The following is a 15,698-nucleotide window of genomic DNA, read 5'->3' as shown; positions in this document are numbered from 1 at the left end:
GTAGTTACTTTATTCTGAAGAAGGTTGCGTTATCCCGACTGAAACCTAGGTAAATCTAGGCTGTTGGTTACTAAAATTAAAATTAATCTTATAAGCGTGATGATGCCTGAACGTCAGGATTAGGCGTCTACTTTGCCTCATATTTTTCTTAACTGACACGAATGCTGCCGCGTCGAGTGACCGCGCGGTTAAAGGTGCCATGTCACGGATTGGGCAGCCCCTCTCGCCGGAGGTTCGAGTCATCCCTCGGGCATGGGTGAGTGTGTTGTTCTTAGCATAATTTAGTTTAAGTTAGTTTAAGCAATGTGTAAGTCTACGGACCGATTACTTCAGCATTTGAACATGAATTCTCAAGTATTGCATAATATGTAAAAGTCTGTTAAACGATTACTTGAAAGTTACGTATTTTACTCTAGTATCGACGGCCAGTTATCACAGAGTTATTTGCGAAGTAAGATTTCGTACTCGTGTTCAGTGTTGACAGATAGCAGCCGCATGAGCTTAATAAAATCTGATGCAGTATTCTACGTGAAAGAGGGATATAATCAGTGAGACTAAATTTCACTAGCAGAGAAACTTTTTGTTCGTATATTGTGCCGCGAATTCTTCCCTTTGCCTCGAACCGTCACGTGCATGCAGCTGAAAATTACTGTTAACTCCTCTAACACGGATTAATGTTACTATATGAGAACTGAGCCACCGGTCAAAACTTATAACAGCCTAGTCGAAGAGTAACTCTTACGTGGTAGTTCCCCTGAAATCGATCTGAGTGATTAACAGTTTGACTTTAGCCTTCAGAATATTCCAAACTGATTACATGGCTGAAGTGCCAGTTAATGATTAAGCAGATCAGTTATAAAACTTGTTGTGAACAGTGCAGCCCAATTAACAGAATTTACGGGTAGAATATGCTACATTACCTACCAATTGCTCGTTACTGTCATTGTGTGAGTTTTCCCAATCTGGTATCACCTAATTAACATTACAGGATTTCAGCTTTAGCTGGCAGTGAAAACAGTAAGAGGACAACCACCGAGGGGAATCAATATGTGTGATTTAAGCGGGCGGTCGTAGAATAACCATACAGCATGCTTGTGTTACACATAACATTGTGCAGCATTCGCAAGAGTGAATTTTGTTAGTTTCACCCCCGGCCACGTCAAACTGCAACTGTGAAAGTTCAAAAATAATACTGAGCTGCGTTAGCAAACTGATCCAGATCACGGAACTCTTGCATGGGTAGAAATAAACAGCAGTTATGGAGGCACGAATGGTTGGCTTATAATTTGTAGGATGACTAGCTTCGTAATCACGCATAATCCTGAGGATTGCTTAAGTGAACAATCAGCATTATTATTATGTGAGTCTGAGAAAGTATTGGCGTTTAATAGAGTGATATAAAATCTCAAGAGCCTTAGCACAATACTGCCAAATTTAGTATTGTTAGGATCGCAAAATGGTATTACTACACTGGCAGGTAGTCTTCCGTCAGACACAATGAACGGTGTGTCTACTAAAGTTTTTGTAAAATTTTGTCATACTGATGGACTAGCATTTACATAACATAACACTGAACAAAGAGTATATTTAGGTATACGTTCCAAACCATATTGACGATAAACACTGTGGAATGTGACTTTTCACTTGTACACAACACACACACACACACACACACACACACACACACACACACACAGTCTGTTGGCCATGTAAGAGCGCGCAATTTACTTATTCTTATTCGAGAGATATATTATGCAATACTTGATCAGGATGACACAAATTTAATTTTTTATTCCGCACATTACAGCTGATCGCAGACGTTCTACTTACATAGCTACGGTGTATACCCTGCCGTGGGAGTCTAGGTGGCAGAGCACTGGACTGCGGGCCTGGACGAGCTGGGTTCGATGCCAGGAGGGGCGGGTACCATTCGCCACTCCACGTTCCTCTGCCTCTAGGTCTGCCATAGTCCCATTCAGCCTGTTACAGAATGAGCGCTGAGGTTCGTTCCAGGGGGTAAAAGGCGCGTTGCTGACCGGCTCGCTACCCCCTTTTCCATCTTTGTCCCTTTGAATCGAAGCTAAATTAGTTAGATATTTGTGAATATTACTACAGATCTCAAACTCGAATGAGTTGTTGACATCTTATTGCATGAAAGAAGAAATCTACTTTGACTGGGGCTATGGTTAGACTTCCAGTTACTTGCATACAAATATAGAAGATGTATGTGCCAAATGCCACTCATACCTGTTCTTCCTTGTACAAAATGATTCTCGTGTATGTAAAGGGTTTCCTAAAACACCATCTTACACAGCGTTAGTGAACAGAATTATACAAAATTACGTTGAATTTTTCAATGTACGCGTTTCCACAGCTAGTAAGTACGATAACAGCAAAAATGTCCCTGGTTGTCTGCGCCGCTCAACCACGGCCGTGAGCGCAACTTGAGTCACGTACTTTGGCCCATTGCCAGGCTCGTTACACTGAGGTGGTTCACGGCAGCGCTGGGTCACACTTCTTCCGACTCTTCCGTCAAGCCGTGTATCGCTGACCTCACTAGGTTACCCTTTCCCTCGGCTGCTCTGAATACACAAAACCGTCAGAGAGGTGTTCCATGAGGCTATGCAAATGTAAGGACTCGTCCACAGCGACTAGACTCCGGAACACTGCGTTGCTACCCAATTCAGGGATGAATCGTGGTTTAGACTGAAGAGTAATTCTCATCGTCTGTTTTTACGGTGCCCTTGAAACCCGATGAACCGTAAATTTACTTTCAAAATCTGTTCTTAAAGAATTTACTTTATTTACTAGCGATTCATCAAGAACATTAACACTTATAATCACACTAGGTGAGCGTGGAAGTATTTGCCAGGAAGTAATAGATGGAAAATGAAATTTCTTTTAACAGATGTGAATTTTATTCCTAAAAGCTTTTTCAAACACAGATTTAAAATTATAAGCAGAAAAGCATCCACGAAATATCGAGTTACAATTTCATTTAGAGGCAGAAAGAACAATATTGACAGTAAGAGCCTTCGGGCTGAGAAGCTTGCCTGCTCCCTTTCAATACGGCCGCAGTCACGACCGCTCACAACAACCTCTGAAAGAGTACACTAGTGCAAATCTGCAACACACCAGATTACTTTAAACTAAAACAAAATTTTAATAACTCACACAAACATGTAAACTATGCACCCCGTAAGATAGATGGAAATGGTACAACACTAAAATTATTTGCCACCGAAAGTGCGATTTTTTTTAAAGGACTGTTATGGTGGAAGGGTGACAACCTTATATCCTAAAATGCCTATTTAAATAAAACCCATAACATGTACAACATGCTCTACAGTACATATAGACAACCTCGCAAGATGATAGGCAAGATGAAAAAATATTTCGAGAATTTGGCCTTTAAGCAATAAATTCGTTAACACCGAATCCGATAAACATGACAGACGCAGACAGACACTAACTGCCTAACAAACGCGGACGAGAGTCAGACGAGAGACTGACCAACAACACAAGTAGAATTTAACAAGTAACTGAAACAACATATCAAGAATCACTTAACTTTTAATAACTGCGATTTCTGGCGAAGACCTGGGGCAGCACCCCTAAATCTCTCTCCCGAACCTTCCGCTGCCAGCCGCTTCAACGGACGCAGGAAGGCGCGCCAATCTCCCGTCTCACGGCGTCGCAGCTCGCACCGACCAGACCGATGTCGTGGGTTGACTCCTGATGCTCTCGTGCCGGCCGCGAAGCCACTATCCCTCGCTATACGGCGCGGCCACTGGATTCACGTGGCGACCTCACATGCGCCGACGTTCCAGGCGGACCAACCGATCGATCCAACCGCTAATGCCCATTGCCTGAGCAAACTCGAGCAGACTGGTGGCCTAACACATACTAGCACTCCGGACGACAGACAGACACTAACCGCCTCACCACTGCGGACGAGAGACAGACCCAGACTAACTTGGCTGACAAACTAACCAGACTCGCCCAGACTGACAGACTCCACTGCGACTGACCAACTGCCTGTACTCACCGAGACTGCCAGACTGACCGACTGCCGAGCTCATGTTGTTGTGGTCTTCAATCCTGAGACTGGTTTGATGCAGCTCTCCATGCTACTCTATCCTGTGCAAGCCTCTTAATCTCCCGGTACCTACTGCAGCCTACATCCTTCTGAATCTGCTTAGTGTATTCGTCTCTTGGTCTCCCTCTACGATTTTTACCCTCCACGCTGCCCCCCAGTACTAAATTGGTGATCCCTTGATCCCTCAGAACATGTCCTACCAACCGATCCCAGCGCCCCTTAAATGCACGTGAACAGGTAACTTTTCCCCTTTCCCACCACAGGGAGAGACCAAAGCTGCGATTGCCACTGCGGCGCCACGGCCAGAAACGGAAGGCGACTGCTTTACACTACGCGCTGCCGCGCACTCTTCAAAACAGCAAATTTTACCACGGCTCACCCGATACATCTTTCCCAATATTGTGGAAAGGGACCTATGAGAGGCCGCCAATGTTCTCGACGCTGCAGGTAAGAGTCTGAAGAATTAGGCTTGTTGCAGTCTACAGTGCTACAGCCAAGCGTGAGCATTTCTTTCGTTGCACATCTACACGGTTACACTTGACGGTGCCTAACAACACAGGTCCTGGTGTTCGATTACCTACCAGTTGAAGACGTTATCCATTAACAGTGACGAGCTCTTCAGCTGCATTTAAAAATTACAGAATTCTTATGGGACTGTCCCACAGATTACAACTCTGACTGCAACAGTGGACCAGTGCCGCCCTCGAGACTGAGTTTGCCAAGCAATGTCATATCTTATCTCTAGCCACGATGGACGAACTGTTCTACATCTTCCACGCTGTATCTCCAGAGACAATGCTCCTGTTGTGACTAGACGAAACTACTTTCGTCTGGCCATACCTGTAGGTTTCTTGACTGCTCTGAGACAAGGCTCATCAAACTATAAAACATTAATTAGTAGTTCATTTTATTACATAAATGAATAAAAGACTGACTTACTTTAACACACTTCTTTGCCACGTATTGTTGCATAATTTACATCTGTCATCGACTATGAAAGCATCACTTGACGCACAGATTAACAAACTGTTCTCTTGCAGTACAAAACACGAAAGTATATTTCATCAGAAACTTTATCGGTCACTCTTCTACACTTTGATGCTGACTGCTGTAGCTGAGGCCTCGAACTGAGGTAGAGCGCTTTCATGCTTAGCCCTTTTCGAGGGTGCCGTACTGAGAGGGGAGACATGGTCTTCAGGGGCGCCTCCCATACGTCCGTGTGGATTGCAGAGGCACCTCGCTAAAGTTACACGTTGCCGACTTTGCTGTGGCACCGCGATCTCTGGAAGATGCGACAGTTGCCAATACTCGTCACGATAAATGACATGTCGGAGTGGGTGATTCGATGGTAGATGCTGGGGAGTGCTTTCATGGTTACCTTGAGGGGTAGTGCACATTGTAACACTTAATTGGTATTAATCTGAGGGGGAATTCATACTAAATAATTCGGAAAATAAGTAGTAGCTACTTTAAAATGAACATACACACACAAATAGCTAAGGAATAAATTAAGTTTGCAGACAGTATCACTCGTGTACGTTATGGACTCTAAGATTTACAAACATAAAATTTGTACTCATTTTTCAACTTACATTCACGCAGATATATAAGTGGATTAATTGACTTTGACGTTGAAAAGGGACTGTCGCTGGGGGTACATTACTTGAAACAGATTCTGGTAGAAGTTGCCTTCATTAAAAGTTATCTGTTTGAGGGGAAATTATCTGTTTTTAGTTATAGGTATGTTTAGGGATATTTTACTTTCTTTAACGATGAGGAAGAATTTTGCAATTAGTTTACACTGCTTTTCTGTCATAGGTTCTCAGAAACCTCCTTCATCTGTATTACTACCCTTTATGGGTGTGGATATTAAACACGCTGGTCCACGGCCAGTAGAAACCGACAAGACTGCCGGCAATTATGGCAGTGTCTAACGATATTTAGGCCCTGATTGGTAATAATGCGCAACGGATTCTTTTGGAGGGATCAATGAAGGAGTTTTCCGTCATAGGACGCAACAGACAAGAGCTCAAACTTGCACCTAGTGCACAGATTCAATACTAGCATGCAATGGGGTGAGGTCAGAGGTCGGCTTGGCATTAGACGATAAAGCTTTCTTTTCTATACTCCTATTCTGTACTGTATAGTAACTTCAGTTAGAATTTAGCCAGTATCAAAGGATACTGCATGTGCATGTGGTGGTTATGACCACGTGGGTTCAAAGTGGTTTTCCACGTGGTAACAAGATTTTAATCAAACGGTTGAAACTGTGTAAATGCCTGTACTTGTGAGGCGGTAGCAGTTTATTTACATAATCTATTGCTTCTAATCGAGTTTCTCTATAGGCGAGCGTAGCTGCCTTGTTACTAATTTATCACACGTGGAGCACGTGGCCTCTATTCGTAATACACAGAAAACATACATTAAAAATCAATACACCCTTCCAAAGTTCCTAACATACAAAAAAAATTGAAAGTCACACGGTTTGTTACCTAACTCTATCGTATAGATGGACAATTTCACTATCCAAGCCTAACGTTGCCTGCCGCGTGGCGTGAACACAGGCATACATATATCACTCTCAATACACAAAAAATCATACAACAGAAAATAATCAAAGTGACCATGAGCGGAATCATTGGTATCCCTATTCAACGCTGAGCTGAAAAAGAGTGGGTTAGTCAAAAATATCTAGTATTCCAAAATCTTTTTCCGTTACCAGTCGAGACGGACATGCTGAAGGCACATCCACTCGTTTACCCTTTCTTCGCAGAACAGACACTCATCATGGCGGAGCTCCTGAGAGCCTCTGGTCTTCGGTGGAGGGGGTAGCCTCTCCCCGCTAAACCCTATGTTCTCACATTCTCTTTGACAAAGTTTTGCCTGTAGTCCATCTCTGCCACTCAAGCCCAAGGAAACAAAGTTGGCACTGCTAGAATCTACCAAGAATTGTCTGCTTCCAAACTAACGGCTGATATCGCTTCAGGAAAGATGGGAATAGGTTGTAAAGGATATTTCACGTGCGTGAACATATTAACATTAAATAAATATTCTATAACATAATAAATATTCTACAACAAAATGAATCAACGTTCCATCCTACATCATGGGAGTTTCGTGGCGCCCGCGGTGGGGCCGCGTTACGAGAGAGAGAAAAACGGCAAGTGGCCGCACCCGTGAATATCTATCGATGATGCTGTCCTTTTAAGAAGGTACGATTTCAAATCGTATTTAATCATGGAACGGTACATACAGTACCGTTTCAACGTATGTCCCATGTCGTTCAGACATGCGGCTCCTTATTGTACCAGCTGTGTTTCTACAAATTCCGCTGTGCTCTGCGACGTTCTGTATTAATGTTGGGAGACGACTGTACAGTTTCATTCCCATATGTTTAACACCTTTACTGTACAGTTTTCGTGACTGGGGAACCAACTTCAGAGAGATTTTTGATCTTGTGTTTCCGTCCACTTTATTGATCTTTTTCTTTGTTAAACGTAGTAGCTGTATGTATTGGCATAGGAGGGGTAATACGCTCAGTCTAATTAACAATAGTTAGCACGTTGCTTTTTGGATCGTTCTGTTCTGACTGCTTTCTTTTGGAATTTAAATAACTTCGCTTATTGTGCACTTTGACTTCAAAAAATAACTCCCCAACTGAGTATCGAATGAAAGATGCAAGGATACTGATGTTTACTACATTTGTTACTGATATTATCATAAAACATGATTTACTCAGTTTGTTACTAGTTACGTCAACTTGGCCTTTCCAGCTGCATATGTCAGTGTAGAAACTCCTAGGATTCTTTCTTCCTTGAGAGATTCGAGATGGAGTAAGAAAGGTTTGACCAACAGTTTTATTTGGGTTAAGGAGCAGTCGGTTTGATAGAAACCACTTAGCCACATATTTCGTTCATCACATGAACGTTAAGTCGCCATAATGTTAAGTCATGTTAACGTGCTACTGTTCTAAATGCAAGAATGCTGCGTTGATGTACTTGAAAGTCTTAGTAAGAGAAAGGTTGATAACGTCACTGATTTTATATCAAACGTTATTTACGTCGTATGTGGTAAGAAAAACAAAAAAAAAAAAAAAACAGGTATTAGAGCTTGAAGTGAAAGTGTGTCCTGGAACAATCGAAATGTCACTTTGTGGCAACATTCGCTAATTACAAAAATGATCTCTGTTAATGTAAACGTAACAGACAGGAATGATGCAGATACAAGGCAGCTGTTGGTACGAAGGTGACAGGATGTGTGTATGTGATTTGTACAGAAAATGAAGATAGTCGTATCGCCATCTTTAGCAAGTGCAGATGTCAACAACGCTTCTACTTTCTCTCGGATACTACGGATTCAAACAAATACAGCGCCAGTACATAGCAAATATATAATAATAAAACAAACAATAACAATCATTATTGACGATTGCTTTTAATAGAAAAAGGCGGCAATCGTAAAAAGGACAGTGTCTTTCAACTTTAAACAGCAAAGTAAACTTTACTGCTAATATCCTCAGATAGAAGGGCGTGCTGAAAAGTAATGTCTCCAAATCCCCCCCCCCCCCCCCGATTGTCATGTATTCCCAAAACTTAAAAGAACTCCTTCGGGGACTTCACTTTGAGTGATGAAGCGGGGCAAACAGAGGTGAGGCTCTGGCTCCGTCAGCAGTGTGAAACGTTATACACTGACGCTATCAACAACTGGTGTCTCGTTGGGAGAAATGTATTCACGTGACTATGGTGACTACACTGGGAAATAAATATGGAGGCACGAAGAGTAACAAGGAGAATGTTTATAACGTTTGATTTATTTAAAAAGCTTTAAGAGATTTCTCCTAAAAAAATTCGGAGGCATTACTTTTCAGCACTCTCTCGTTCCATCGCGGATACCCGCAACGCTACACGCTTTTATGTGCAAAATCACTTTTACTGCGGTTCTCAACAGATATGGCCACAGATCTTTAAACATAGGACATGACCATACAAGATTTATCAATAACTATTGGAAACGATGCATTATCTCAAATTGACCTTAAGGTCATCAGGGACAGTGCAGTAACTCATCTGAATAGGACTGAGTTGTGGCCCACTTGGGAGCGGTGGCGTATCGCGAAATCTATTCAAATACAACCTCACAGGGCCCTAAACCGTGGAAATTTTGAATCACTGTCAGTGGAAGACAGTAAGATTATCTGGCCTGTCGTTTTTCAATTTCTTTTCCATAATACTGTCGATTCTTATAAGGAGGAAGCCCAAAGGAATTTGTACATTTTATTGCGTGTCTTCACCCTTCAAGCTTGGACGTTTTTCTGTGAGGATGTAAGCAGAAAGCTTTGACGTTCCATGCTGGGTGACATTCCATACTGGGTGAACTAAAACTTGAGCTACATACTTCCAGAGGTTGTTCATAGGCCGACGGTCTCTGCTGGCTCGCCTCAGAGCTGTTTAGCTTCGCATCTCTATAGCACTGAAAGCAGTGCAAAATAGTACAGATATCGTATGCGCTGTGTGCCCTTTTTTCATTCTCTCACCCGACAAAGTCACGCTTCTGACAACAGCAGCGCAAATTTTACTCCTTATCGTGAAGCTTGCATTCAGTATTGCTCGGTTCTCTCCTGTGTTTCTATTTCCGACGATCTTAACTGTACGTTAGTAGTGATAGACGGCTGTAGGGATAGGTTTACGGATGAGTTGGGCGATAAGCGCCTCGTGTCTGGGCTCACCGAATGCGATGGAAGTGTGCTGTACGTTTTGCTAATTGCATATTGCGACCTCGTTCACTCCTGTGAAGGTATGTTCACAGAAATAAAGGTGATTGCTGAAATAAACCGAATAAACTCATCATTACATTTCTACTCCGTAACGAGCCGACGAAGAACGTCAGTCCCTATACTCTTTTGCCCTGAAAGTTTGTCGGTCAAATTCTGGTTCACCACGTGGGTAAGAATAAAGGACACTTGTTTTCCGCAAATTACCAGTTAGTTTCCTTCCCCCAATCGAGTTTGTGCTCCGTCTCTAATGACTTCGTCGTCGACTAGGCCTTAACGATAATCTTGGTGTCCATCGGCTGCAGTTGGATTTTATTTTGCCTAGCTAAACAGGTTGCAGCTAATTTCCTTGAGCATCTTTCGTGTGTTTCATGTCTCCTATCCTCTGCATGTGATCCACTGGCTATTACGTTTGCCCTTCTCGACGTAAAATCATGGACTGCCTCTCATACATGTTTACTTTGCACTAATCTGTACTTACTATTCTGTGCTGAATAATTACATTCTATACCAAGACAGTATGATGCCTGGCGAACAAGCGGTCTACTGGCTTTACAGCACCCACTATATTTGCGTGGACTGAGCAACGAGCGGATATAATTTAACAGAAGCTCCCATCTGCTGATCGCCCAAATTGACTCTAAACGAATGTTAGTGGACGATTTTAGACAAAGGAATTTGATTCACAGTATAATATCTATCATCGCTGGCTATTGTGTCAAACGATGAGTAGTTCTCTATCCCTCTGTAATAAATTTAACTATTCGTACACTCCCACTACACCACAGAATCGCATAGTGTAGTAGGCTGAAATTAATCAGTGCAACGGAGCATTAACCGTTTTCGTTCGGGGTTTTTAATTGTTTTAATTTCCACCTCCCTATAGCTGAATAGCTCATGCACATTCACTCAGTTCCTTCCCACCAACGTCATATTATAACACTTGTTACATAATGTCATAAATTTCTAGACGTGACAACAACGTCATGCATTTCAAGAGAACACCGCTTTATTACCAGATGTGGTGAAAACGTCTTTCACGTTGAATTACTCATTTCTACTGGTCGCAAACAACGATACTCGCTCTGTGACACGCTTGTACTTATACTCTTTTTCTCATAAGCCCAGTTCGGTGTCAGCAATCAAGACTAATCTTTCTATATAAAAGTCAATGTTCCATCTGACTCACTAACTCATCATCGGCCAGCCGAAACCGCTAAGGACAGAAAGTTGATGTATGGAGAGGGTGTTGGTCTTATACTGTACGCGTCGTTTAAGAAGGCACTCCTAAGGTGGATGAAATATGGGATGAAAGCGTTTTGAAAATATGTCGCTATTAGACAACTTTGAAGCCAGACCTACGAAAAATCGGTATTTGATTTGTCAGTCAAAAAATAAAGACATCAGCGTTTCAGCATTTTTGACAATTTAACCTCTATAGGGATGAAATAGTGGGTGAAAGTGTTGTTCAAAATAAGTCATTATTAAAGAATTACTAAAGTGTTTTTGAAGCTACATCTATGAATACTGTTATTAGACTCCTTGGTTAAAAATATAGTTCAGACGTCCAAGGGAGTGAAATAGGTGATGAAAAGTTTTATGAAATTATTTTATTAGGGAAATGTTTTCAAAGCTAAATATATGAAAATATGTATTTGGCTTTCCTGTTAGAAATTAAAAAATGCATGTGTCGCTGTTTTTGGACATTCAGCCCCTTACGAGGTGAGATAGGGGTGAAAATTATAAAAAAAATATATCGTTCTATTAAAAAAAATTAAAATCTCAATCTACAAAAATTCTTATTTCACTTCTCGATTAGATACAAAGAAATACGTATTAGGTGATGAAAGTTCCTATGGAAATATCACCATAAGAACGCAAAAAGCACGATTTACAGAAACCATGGACTGCAGCTACCAGAATCGGTTTTTGGTCAGAAGTGCATTCGGAAAAAAACATGCTCCTATGGCCTTAATTAGCGTGAAAAATTAGAAAGTGTTTGTTGTTGTTGTTGTTGTGGTCTTCAGTCCTGAGACTGGTTTCATGCAGCTCTCCATGCTACTCTATCCTGTGCAAGCCTCTTCATCTCCCAGTACCTACTGCAGCCTACATCCTTCTGAATCTGCTTAGTGTATTCATCTCTTGGTCTCCCTCTACGATTTTTATCCTCCACGCTGCCCTCCAGTTCTAAATTGGTGATCCCTTGATGCCTCAGAACATGTCCTACCAACCGATCCCTTCTTCTAGTCAAGTTGTGCCACAAACTCCCCTTCTCCCCAATTCTATTCAATACCTCCTCATTAGTTATGTGATCTACCCATTTAATCTTCTGCATTCTTTTGTAACACCACATTTCGAAACCTTCGATTGTCTTCTTGTCTAAACTATTTATCGTCCATGTTTCACTTCCATACATGGCTACACTCCATACAAATACTTTCAGAAACGACTTCCTGACACTTAAATCTCTACTCGATGTTAACAAATTTCTCTTCTTCAGAAACACTTTCCTTACCATTGCCATCATCAGTTATTTTGCTCCATGATTCATGGGGGGGAGGGGGGGGAGAGAGAAAGTGTTTAAGTTTGTGAAAAACATAAAAGTCTGTGCAGACCATACGTTAGCGAAGCAGCCCTCACCAAGCTAGTATGTAATATACCTGGAACTATGGTTCGCGATGCAAACACAGAGTGTTACGCAGATTGAAATCTGTTAAACTCGAACGCTGGAGGGACTTTCTCAGTTTCATAACACAGAAAACAGCATTTGCACACATACGTTGAACCAAACACTGAACTAACTAGCTTACCGACTTGCCCGTGTAGTCGATGATATGGCTGTTGGGGTATCACTTCATATGATTCATGTGAAGTCCTGAACTGGGCCGGCAGCTGGTGGCCGAGGGGTTCTAGGCGCTTCAGTTTGGATCCGCGCGACAGCTACGGTCGCAGGTTCCAATCCTGCCTCGGGCATAGATGTGTATGATGTCCTTAGGTTAGTTAGGTTTAAGTAGTTCTAAGTTCTAGGGGACTCATGACCTCAGATGTTAAGTCCCATAGTGCTCAGAGCCATTTGAACCATCCTGAATTGGACTAACAAGTCACTGAGGCGAGTTTATCAGCGCAGGTCAGAGGTAATGAGGAGGTACATCAACAGCCACAAGCAAGAGCGGCTGATAAATAGATCGAAATCAATCTTCAAAGTCTTGATATCTCTTTGAGAACTCACGACGAAATTTTTCAATTACTGAAACGAAGATAGCCATGTCTGGTCAAGAAATGACTGTCTTGAGATATGAGAAATTTTCCATGTCATGAACTTGAAGCTGGTTTTTCGACAGGATTAACTTCCGTCTTATAGCATCAATCTCGTCCGCTGTTTCTGTTAGTAAATCATTCTCCACGTGCATTAAAAGACTTTATGAAATCAAATTATTGGCGACGTCGACCACAAAACATTTTTCACCGTTATATATTTCCTTAACCCACTTTTAGTCCTTTTTTTGAACAAGTGCGCATAAGCAGTGGTGTTCCTATTTCAGAACGCAAATCAAATTTAACACAGCTGGTATTGTTGGCGAACAGTGCCTGTTCTAAATAGTGCAAACTCAATTTTCTGAAAATATATAGAATTCAGTCACTATCTTTCTTCAGGTTAGCGCAAAAATTACTTCTTAAAATGATGTTAACATTTTATTTGTTTTACGAAAAGAAACGAAAAAGTATTAGAAACGTTCTCAAACGTGGTTTTGAACATGAGCGCTTAACATATTTGAAGGGTTTCAAATGTTTTCCAGCACCAAACACTGATTGGAGGTACCTTGCAAGATGACACAAACTGTTCCGTCAGTGGAGGAGCGCCTGTTTGGTAAAGCATTAACACTCATCGCCTGCCTCAGCGGGTCTTCTTCACCAGTCCTAGAGCCAGGAGCCGTGTCTCACAAGGGGAAGGCCTCAGACACAGCCAACCGATTCGGCTCAAATTTGGCAGGTCGCTTGTGTACAACCTAAAACGAGGGACTCTATGATATTTTGGGTCAACACCCCCGCAATTTTGAGAAAATCACCCTAAAGGTTATGACGAGCAATCGACTCAAAATTGGAGGCATCGATAGATAATTGTAAATAGAGCATTTTTCATCATCAGCTATGGGGTCCGCAAACGCAAACTTTTCCAGAAATCGAGGAAAGAAACTTTTACAACTGCCGCTTCTGCACCCACATGGTAAACGCTTTTCACGCCGTCGTGGTAGCTCAGCGTGTTCGGTCAGAGGGTTAGCTGCCCTCTATAATAATAATAATAAAACTGAGTTAATCGATCAACGACGAACTTAAACGGGTGTCTCACGAGGTCCGCCCCGAGCAGATGCAACGAACGCAAACGAACAAAATGAGAAAAATAGCGCAACGGCCGAGGTAACTGGCTGGGAATCGGAAAACCCGTGTTCAAAAAATGGTTCAAATGGCTCTGAGCACTATGGGACTTAACATCTGAGGTCGTCAGTCCCCTAGAACTTAGAACTACTTAAAAATAACTAACCTAAGGACATCACACACATCCATGCCCGAGGCAGGATTCGAACCTGCGACCGTAGCAGTCTCGCCGTTCCGGACTGAGCGCCTAGAACCGATAGACCACCGCGGCCGGCTATGCCGTAGTAACTAGTTGTTGTTTGTTGTGTCATATCTTTCAGGTGCATAATCTGAATAATGGAGGATGTACACCCTTAGACTAGCGCTCTAATATATAGTTGGGAGCCTGTCACAGTCGATGGCAAGCGGGAAGTTACCAACGCTGTGTTTTGGTTTGTAAAGGTGTTGCAAGACAGATGCATTATCAGTGCACTACCGGAAGCAGGCAGTTCTGTTTCTCGGCGTTCCAGATTGATAGGAGCGGCTGTCGTCGGGCGATTTTTGGAGCTGACGAACGAAATGACTTTTGTTGATACTGAAGTATGATATCGTGAAGACGAAGCAGAAGGTGATTCAGTGGAAGATATCCCGACTAGTGAATCGCAAAATGGTCATAACACTTCGGAAATCTCCACGTCACTGGGAATATGTGCTTTATCTGTTCCCGATGATTATTACGAACCGGTTACTAGATGATTGAACTACGGCGCTATACCCCTTGAAGTAACAGTAAAGGCGGTAGCGCTAGCCAGGAATCATCCAAATTGGAACTTACAAACACTGCAAAAGAATGGAGCAACAACAGCCCTGAAAAGGAAGACGGACTTGAAATTGTGGGAAAGTGATATCGTTAAAGAAGGGACAAAAGTTACGACAAATACCAGGCGATAAATAAGTGGACATACGACCAATTTGTCGAATCTCTTTGTCGTAACGAGAATGTAACAACGAGAATACTTTAGGAGTGAGCTGCAGGTACAAAAAAATGGTTCAAATGGCTCTGAGCACTATGGGACTCAACTGCTGTTGTCATCAGTCCCCTAGAACTTAGAACTACTTAAACCTAACCAACCTAAGGACATCACACACATCCATGCCCGAGGCGGGATTCGAACCTGCGACCGTAGCAGTCGCACGGTTCCGAACTGCGCGCCAAGAACCGCGAGACCACCGCGGCCGGCGCTGCAGGTACAGCGCTTCAATATACGGCCAACAAGGATTTTACATTTGCTGCATCATTATCTTGGGCAAGAAATTTCAAACGGCACGTCACTAAATATGTCTCTCATAAGGAGGTACAAAATATAGAAGATATACAGAAAGTGGCGGCTCTTTTCAGCACGCAAACGGCGTCACTTATGACCGGTTTTAATCGTGATTACGTGATCAACACCGATCAAACAGGATGCGAGTATC

The sequence above is a fragment of the Schistocerca serialis genome, chromosome 7 (genome assembly GCF_023864345.2).
Source record: "Schistocerca serialis cubense isolate TAMUIC-IGC-003099 chromosome 7, iqSchSeri2.2, whole genome shotgun sequence".
Lineage (NCBI taxonomy): Eukaryota > Metazoa > Arthropoda > Insecta > Orthoptera > Acrididae > Schistocerca > Schistocerca serialis.
The sequence above is the reverse complement of the archived record's forward strand: the minus strand, read 5'-3'. Positions refer to the sequence as shown.